This window comes from Podarcis tiliguerta (assembly GCF_965153285.1).
Source record: "Podarcis tiliguerta genome assembly, chromosome: 16".
Lineage (NCBI taxonomy): Eukaryota > Metazoa > Chordata > Lepidosauria > Squamata > Lacertidae > Podarcis > Podarcis tiliguerta.
The window spans coordinates 5,222,008-5,230,789 of NC_139549.1; the positions used below are offsets into that span (position 1 = coordinate 5,222,008).

At 45.4% G+C, this 8,782-nt stretch overlaps 1 protein-coding gene across 1 annotated transcript in view; it reads left to right on the top strand.

The window, feature by feature from the left end:
- The window catches only part of LOC310666130 (intelectin-like protein), an 814,635-nt gene that overhangs the window by 295,556 nt on the left and 510,297 nt on the right, over window positions 1–8,782 (top strand). The gene's annotated exons all lie outside the window — the stretch shown is intronic.

Genomic DNA, 8,782 nt, shown 5'->3' on the forward strand with positions numbered 1-8,782 from the left:
CAAGGGGGCGGAGCCAGAAAGGGAGCCAGTGATCAACCACACATTCGCTCCATAAGACGCACAGACATTTCCCCTTACTTTTTAGGTGGAAAAAGGTGTGTCTTATGGAGCGGAAAATACGGTATTTGCCTACCGTCTGGCACCTGCTTAATAGCAAGAGTTGTCGGCAATATCCATTCACTGTTCAAACAACTGGCCTGCATTATTGGCAAATGTCAGCCACTGAAAATCGGCTAAGTTCCATGTTGGAAGATTTGACTGTGTGGTTTCTATGGTTCCTTCCTACACTGGTGCCAGCACTGCTTGACAGCTTCAGCAAGGTGGCAACATAATAATAACCTGCAGGATCAAGCCAATGGTCCTCCTAGCCCAGCTTCCTGTTCTCACAACAACCAAATGCCCCTAAGAACCTTGGAATCTTGATAGACTGCCTCTGAACTCAGAGCCTCCATAGAAACATCCGAAAAGCCCCGCTGCTGGAAAAGGACAAAAGGGGCCCATCTAGTCCAGCATCCTCTCCTCACAGCGACCAGCTAGATGCCCATATGGGAAACTGGCAAAAGCAACTTAGCTGGCGACCTCTGAGTAGATCCTGACAACAACTGCTCACAGTGTGCTACTTAGGGTATGTGTGGACAAGCTCAAGTGTTAAGGTGAAGAAACCAGAGGCCTTTCTCCTGGGCATGGTCAGCCAATTGGTGCCAAGGAAGGATAGAACCTTTTTTATGTATGCCACAACAGCAGCAAGAATACTCATCGCAAAGTATTGGAAGACACAAGAGCTACCCACCCGGGAAGAATAGCAGATGAAGCTGATGGACTACATGGAAATGGGAAAAATGATTGGCAGAATCCGAGACCAGGGAGAAGAGTCGATGGAAGAAGACTGGAAAAAATTTAAAGTATATTTACAGAAATACTGCAAAATTAAGGAATGTTAGAAGAATACTGGAATGAAGTTATATGGTTTTAGCAGAAATGTTATAAAGAATTAAGCAAAAACTGATTGTTAATGGGCTAAAGTGGAAAACTTAAAGTTAGACTGTGAATTATAGAACAAAAAATTGAGAAAGAGGGAAAGGATTTGCTGAATTAGCTAATTTGAACTAGAATACAAAAAAGGGAGGTGTGAGGAAGTCGAGGAAATAAGTAAATGAAAGATAAAGATATGGAAATTGGATGTGTTTTTAAATGTTTTTGTTTTTTCTTGTTGTTTTGATGTATTGTTTTTTCTTTCTATTCTCAATGTACCATAAAGGCTAGTTTAGGTCAGCCCTCTGTTTCTCTCCCATTCTTTTCCTTATGTGTGATGTGCTAAGCGACTCTGCCTATTTGCGTGTGGACTACGAGAGGGTGATAAAATGTGTCTGTTGCAAAACAACAAATTGTCCTGGCGTTTATAATGAAACCGATCCACACTTCCTGGTTCAGATACAAACTTAGTCCAGTCAAATATTTATTTATGGTCACCCAAATAAATTACGACGTATTATAAATATATCTATACAACATCACAACCTCAGGAGAAGGAAGATGATAGGCTAGGAGTTCACAATCATAGCGGGTTTAAGAGGTACCAGAACATACAGGTATATTGTCAGCTGCTTGGTTACGGATTTATGAGACCCCCCTCTCAGAAGATGCTCAAAAGGGTCTTTAAAGGTCAACCAGGAAACTCTTGTTGTGAACAAAAATCTGTCCTTTTTCCCTTATGGGGAAGAGCCAATATAGAGTCCTTACATAGGTTCCCTGTTGGTAGGAGAAAATAACAGAGGCCAACCAGAGAATATTGAGAAGCAAAGCAGCTAGTAAGCCTGATCTTTATTGATCTGTTGCAACAGGGTCCTCACTCACCACACGCAGGAGGGAGGAGGAACCCAGAACGATGGTGTGCAAGCCCTTATATAGACATTTTAAATTCCCTGCCCTGGAGCTCAAGACTACCCCTCCATACTTCATACATACATCACAGAAGAGGTGTAACCCAAGACCACCATCCCAGACACATCATACCTACAACACAGAAAGGGCGGTTTACAGCATAAATCTGAGTGGTTTGTTTACCTCATGTCAGCCACATTACCTGTTTAATGGTCACTTGATTGGATTGCCTGGGGAGCCTGGCCAGTCTTTTGTAATGATAAATACTTAGTTCCTGAGCCAGGTCACAGCCTCGCACCCTATTCATATCTTAAATGTGCCCTTAAGACAGGATTTGTGAAGGAAAAGACAATGGGGAGGATTTTCCATTTTCCTTTGACCTTGCAGAGAAAACATTTGCTCAGTTTGGGAATCAAAATGGTTCCAGGTCGGTCTTCCTGTGCTGATCTATGTACATGCTTGGCTGGTACACTTATGAACATTTAACATATATCTAAGACCACAAAATCCCTATCACACTCTCTTGTAAGGGGAACAGTTGCATATTCTCAGCCATTGATAGAGAATCTACAGTAGAAAAATCACTTGAGAGGTCGTTTCAATGATTGTAAGGACACCAGATTAGCAAAGAAGAACGCTTTGTTGACATGTTTAAAGATTTCACCCTCTCAAGATCCCAGAAGACATTTATAACATGAGGTTTCATAGATTACACTAGGCGGCGGGGTGTGTGTGTGTGTAAATCTAGATAAAAGCACACGAGAAGAGCCTGCAGGATCAGGCCAAAGGCTCATCCAGTCCAGCACCCTATCCTCACCGTGGCCAACCAGATGCCTCTTCTGGGAAACTGAACACAAGGAAACTCTCCCCTCCTGTGTTATCCAGCAACTAGTATTCAGAAGCATTACTCTGACTATGGAAACACAGCATAGCCATCATTGCTAGTTGCCATTAAGAGCCCCCCCTCCTCCATGAATTTGTCCAATCTTCTTACCAGGAAATATCCTGGGAGATCTCTGGGTAATCTGCAGTTGAGCGGCAAGGATTTTCGGTACCTAATCTTTTTAAGAGTAGCAGCAACAAAGAGACACCCAGCCACACTCACGCTGCCATGAATTACACTACGAAATGAAGAAAGCTTAGGGTAAACTAGGTGCAGATTTTTGTATGGAGGGAATGGAGAGTTCCGTTCAGTTCCGATACTCAAACTCTTTGGCTTGGAATCCTTTCATTCTAAGTGTTTCTGATATTGGTTGGTGGGTCTTGCAGGGCTCTGTTAAAAAGCAACAACAAAGTAAATCTTTCCAAATCTGAAGAATGACCACCCCTGAGCTAAACTCCTGCACCCGTGATGAACGCAGAGCTTGCCTTCAAATTAGATGACCAGCCAAATCATAGAATTGCAGAGTTGGAAGGGACGTGGGTGGCGCTGTGGTGTAAGCCACTGAGCCTTGGGCTTGCCGATCAGAAGGTCGGCGGTTCGAATCCCCGTGATGGGGTGAGCTCCCGTTGCTCGGTCCCTGCTCCTGCCCACCTAGCAGTTCGAAAGCATGCCAAGTGCAAGTAGATAAATAGGTACCGCTCTGGCGGGAAGGTAAACGGCGTTTCCGTGCGCTGCTTTGGTTCGCCAGAAGCGGCTTAGTCCTGCTGGCCACATGACCCGGAAGCTGTAAGCCGGCTCCCTCGGCCAATAAAGTGAGATGAGCACCACAACCCCAGAGTCGTCTGCGACTGGACCTAACGGTCAGGGGTCCCTTTACCTTTACCTAAGGGACACCTCTAGCCCAACCCCCTGCAATGCAGGAATCACAGTCTCAACCTCTGCTCAAAAATCTGTAATATAGGAGAGTCCCCCATCTTTTGAGGACGTCTGTTCTGTGTTCTGATCAGTTTTTTTGTTTTGGTGGCCTGTCAGATCTTCACTACATGATTCCCTTTCCCATGCATGAGTGGTTAATTGTTTCCCTCAACAGGGAATGCCATTCAAAACCAGAGCCTAAACAGCCCCAGACAAGAAATAGATCCTCTTATTGTTAGCTAAAGCTTCCTCATACAGTCGCACCTCTGGTTACGTAAACTTCGGGATGCCCACGTGGCAAACCTGGAAGTATTTTATTGAGTTTCGCTGCATGCGCATGCGCAAAATTGATCCTCAGGTTGCGGAAACCTCGGGATCCGATTGGACCTCCGGAACGAATCCTGTCCGCAACTGGAGGTACCACTGTACTTCCTTTGATATCTCTAAAATGTATTGCAGATCAATTAATTAGTTCATTGATCAGTCAACAGGTTCTAAGGATTCTCTAATTAATTGGTTAACAGGCCTGTTAAAAAAACATTTAAGACTACGGCTTCATTCCTAAGCATATTTATTTGGGATTACAGTGGTACCTTTGGTTACATACACTTCAGGTTACATACGCTTCAGGTTACAGACTCCGCTAACCCAGAAATAGTACCTCGGGTTAAGAACTTTGCTTCAGGATGAGAACAGAAATCGTGCAGCAGCGGCACGGCAGCAGCAGGAGGCCCCATTAGCTAAAGTGGTGCTTCAGGTTAAGAACAGTTTCAGGTTAAGAACGAACCTCCGGAACGAATTAAGTACTTAACCGAAGGTACCACTGTAAGCCCCTACAGAATACGAGTGGGACTTTCTTCTGCAAAAATAAGTATTATGCAACTGGACTGTGATTCTTCAGTTCCCTGACGCCATAAAGCCCTATCACAGTGTACTGTGTTACAGTAAATGTTTTGAAGTAATTTGGTATTGGTGGCTTTATCGTGCCACCTTGTGGCGATTGGCTAAAAAAGCAGCCCCCAAACCTTTCAAGATTCTTTACAGCATATAGTTACAAAAGTCGGGTGTCTGCCCCTCTCTCTGCCAAGTGGTGGCGAGAGCCCATGAGGTCCCCAGGCACCCCACGCAGGGTGTGTGTCCTTTTTTAGAATTGAAGTTGCAGCGGAGACTGTCACAGCTTTAAGAAATATGGTTAATCACTTATTTACACATTCAGTTTGCATGGAGGGAGACTAGATAATTACGGTATGGTCATTGCAAGAGGCAGCAGCACAAGCAGTCTGCAGCTGGTCCCCTCCTAAGATGGATCTCTCCTCTTCTTCTTCCCAATAACCCTTGCTCAAAAATACACCCCATCACCTTGGCAACCCCTGTCTCTGTTTACACCTCAGGGCAACAGGGAAGAAGTTCTCCTGTATTGTGAATGGCCCTCTGTTGTTCTCTTGGGACTCGGATGGCGCTGTGGGTTAAACCACAGAGCCTAGGATTTGCCGTTCAGAAGGTCGGCGGTTCAAATCCCCGCAATGGTGTGAGCTCCCGTTGCTCAATCCCTGCTCCTGCCAACCTAGCAGTTTGAAAGCATGTCAAAGTGCAAGTAGATAAATAGGTACCGCTCCGGCAGGAAGGTAAACGGCGTTTAAATGCGCTGCTCTGGTTCACCAGAAGCGGCTTAGTCATGCTGGCCACATGACCCGGAAGCTGTACGCGGCTCCCTCGGCCAATAAAGTGAGATGAGCACCGCAACCCTACAGTCGTCCGTGACTGGACCTGATGGTCAGGGGTCCCTTTACCTTATTGTTCTCTTGATAGTCAGAGCTCTGCCAGGTTGGTTTGCATAAACCTGCCCAGGATTTCCCTGTCTGGCACAGCTCTGCAGTTTGTGTTTTGATCCATATCCCAATTAATCAAAATCCTAGCATTTATCCATTCCTAGTGTTTAGGGGGAACCCCCCCATCTATAGCAATATATAAAAATGTGTTTCTAAAATCCTGATTGAAATGTATAAGCTTAAAAATAATTCAAAGGTTTCTGGAACATAGCTTCAAACCCTCTCCGCTTCCTCGGAAGTTTGTTACTAATAAAAGAAAAATACACATCCAATGGTGTAGTAGTCTAGGGAGTCTCCAGAAACACAGAGCTGCCCAATCAGCCGATTGAAGCTGATCAGAGTAAAAGGTGAGACAGCCATTGAGGATCGGCTCCCAGGGTCACTAGGACACTGAAGCAGAATTGTCCTGCATGCTTCAAAGCTAAGCATCTAAGAACACAGAAAGGCAAAGGGGCTTCAGGAGAACAAGGTCAAGTACTGTTAAGGACAAGTGGAATTTACATAACAACGCAAGTCACTCAGGAACAAGACCGTAGGAGCAATCCAAATCATTTATCCTAGTAGAACCAGGTTCGATTCCCTGCTCCTCCACATGCAGCTGCTGGGTGACCATGGGCCAGTCACACTTCTTTGAAGTCTCTCAGCCCCACTCATCTCACAGAGTGTTTGTTGTGGGGGAGGAAGGGAAAGGAGAATGTTAGCCGCTTTGAGACTCCTCCGGGTAGTGATAAAGCGGGATATCAAATCCAAGCTCTTCTTCTTCTAGAGCTAACTGAAAGGCAATGCCAGGAGATCTTCATTGATCATTGCAAAACAGCCCCAATTATGATCATTACATAATCATAAGGTGATTGCATAACCTTGGAAAATTATATCATTATATAATTTGCCTTCCAATAGAAGTTATAGACAGGCTCCTTCCTTGTTGTCTTTCTGCCAGCGGGGGAAGACATTTCTATTGCAACAGGTATGGGGAACTGACTGCATCTAAGGAAAGGACTGTGGTGATTTTATTGCAACTATCTTTATGTTTTAATAGATCTTCTATACACAGTGTGTGTGTTACAATTCTATTAGTGTTTCATAGAACCATCGAATTGTACAGCTAGAGGGGACTCGTCACCTAGTACAACTCCCTACAATTCAGGAATCACATCTCAAGGTTCCGACAGGTGGGCATCTAAGCTCTGCTTTTAAAATCCCCAATGTGAGGGGATTTGGCTGTGACTATCATGAAGGGATAGGGACGTGGGTGGCGCTGTGGGTTAAACTGCAGAGCCTAGGACTTGCCGGTCAGAAGGTCAACATTTTGAATCCCCACGATGGGGTGAGCTCCCATTGTTCGGTCCCAGCTCCTGCCAACCTAGCAGTTCGAAAGCACGTCAAAGTGCAAGTAGATCAATAGGTACTGCTCCGGCGGGAAGGTAAACAGCGTTTCCGTGTGCTGCTCTGGTTCGCCAGAAGCGGCTTAGTCATGCTGGCCACATGACCCAGAAGCTGTACCCCGGCTCCCTCGGCCAATAAAGCGAGATGAACGCCGCAACCCCAGAGTCGGTCACGACTGGACCTAATGGTCAGGAGTCCCTTTACCTTATCATGAAGGGATACTGTACTTCTGAATTTGCCACGACACTATGGGTGTGTTTGTGTGTATGTCAGAAAAAACATGATACAGCCTGGGCCTTCTCCACCACCAAACATCTTGGCCCCTATGATTGGCAGGTGAGACCTGGTAGGTGGTGCTGCCTTCGGAGGAAGCCTGGTTGCTGCTGCCTCGCGATGGGGCCTTTTCAGTGGTGGTTCCCCAGTTGTGGAATTGCTCTCCCTAACAAGGCATGCCTCTCTCCATCATCAACGTTCAGCAGGAATTTGAAAACATTCCTGTTTACCCTGGTATGTGGCAGCTGAAGAATACTCTTCCAGGCAACCCAAAATCATGGGACGGAAGCTTTTCAACCACTTTTAGATGTTTTGATGTGTAATTTTGGGGGGGACATTTTACCTGTATAATAATGTTTTTGTTTCAAAATTGAGAGTGTCTGCTGCCCTGGGCTCCTTGAGGAGAGGAAGCATGGAGTAAATTCAATAACTGATAAACTCAACAGGTAAAATTCCTAGCACCCTTAAAAAAAAAACAATTTCCGGGATTTTTGAGGCAGGGGAGACACACTGTAAATGTGGTGCAGTGCTGAAGAGTGTAGGACTTAGACTTGAGAGACCAGGGTTCACATCCCCATTCGGCCATGCAGCTCACAGGGTGTGACTTGGGGGGGGGGGGGGGAGACAGTCATTGCCTCTCAGCCTAAGCCATCCCAAGAAGTTGTGTGGATTAATGATTGGGGGAGAACCATGTACACACCACCCTCAGCTCCTTTAAGCAAAAGGTGTATGGGGGGGGATGCATATAAAAGCCCCCAATAAATTTGTTCTGTTTTCCATGTCTTTCTCCTCCTGTTTGACAAGCACCAAAAATTGTCTCCACAAGAACTCGGCACTGGAGAGAACTGTACACAAACATCCAAACCGCTAAAAAAAATGGATGGCAAAGCCCAGAGCAACTTTGACCCCAGAAATACAGTTCTTTGTGTGAGTGTCAAAGGAAAAGACAAGGTATTAAATCAGCGGTTCCCAAAGTGGGTGGTGTAACCCCCCTTCGGGGGTGGGCACTAAGAGGCAGTGGGATGGCAGTGAGGCACTGGAGGTGTAAAATAGCCTTTGAAAAGCTAGTATCCATGCATCAAGTTCACCCACTTTGTTGAATTAACTAAACTATATTTGGTTTTAACTAGATTTTGACTAAAGAAGCAATTAATTGTCCCCATTTTGAATTTTACTGGGTTTTTATCTTCCTTAGTGGGTCCTGCAAATCACTATAGCATGGGTAGGCAAACTAGGGCCCGGATCTGGCCCAATCGCCTTCTAAATCAAGCCCGCATACAGTCTGGGAATCTGTGTTTTTGCATGAGTAGTACGTGTCCTTTTATTTAAAATGCACCTCTGGGTTATTTGTCAGGCCTGTCTGGTGTTTTTACATGAGTAGAATGTGTGCTTTTATTTAAAATGCATCTCTGGGTTATTTGTGGGTCATATGAATTTGTTCATATTTTTTTCAAAATATAGTCCGGCCCCCCACAAGGTCTGAGGGACAGTGGACTGGCCCCCTGCTGAAAAAGTTTGCTGACGCCTCACTATAGGGTTGGATAGAGGACAGTGGGGTGGAATTCTGGAACCCAAGGGGGCGGCTGCCTCAAAACGTTAGGGAACCACTGGATTA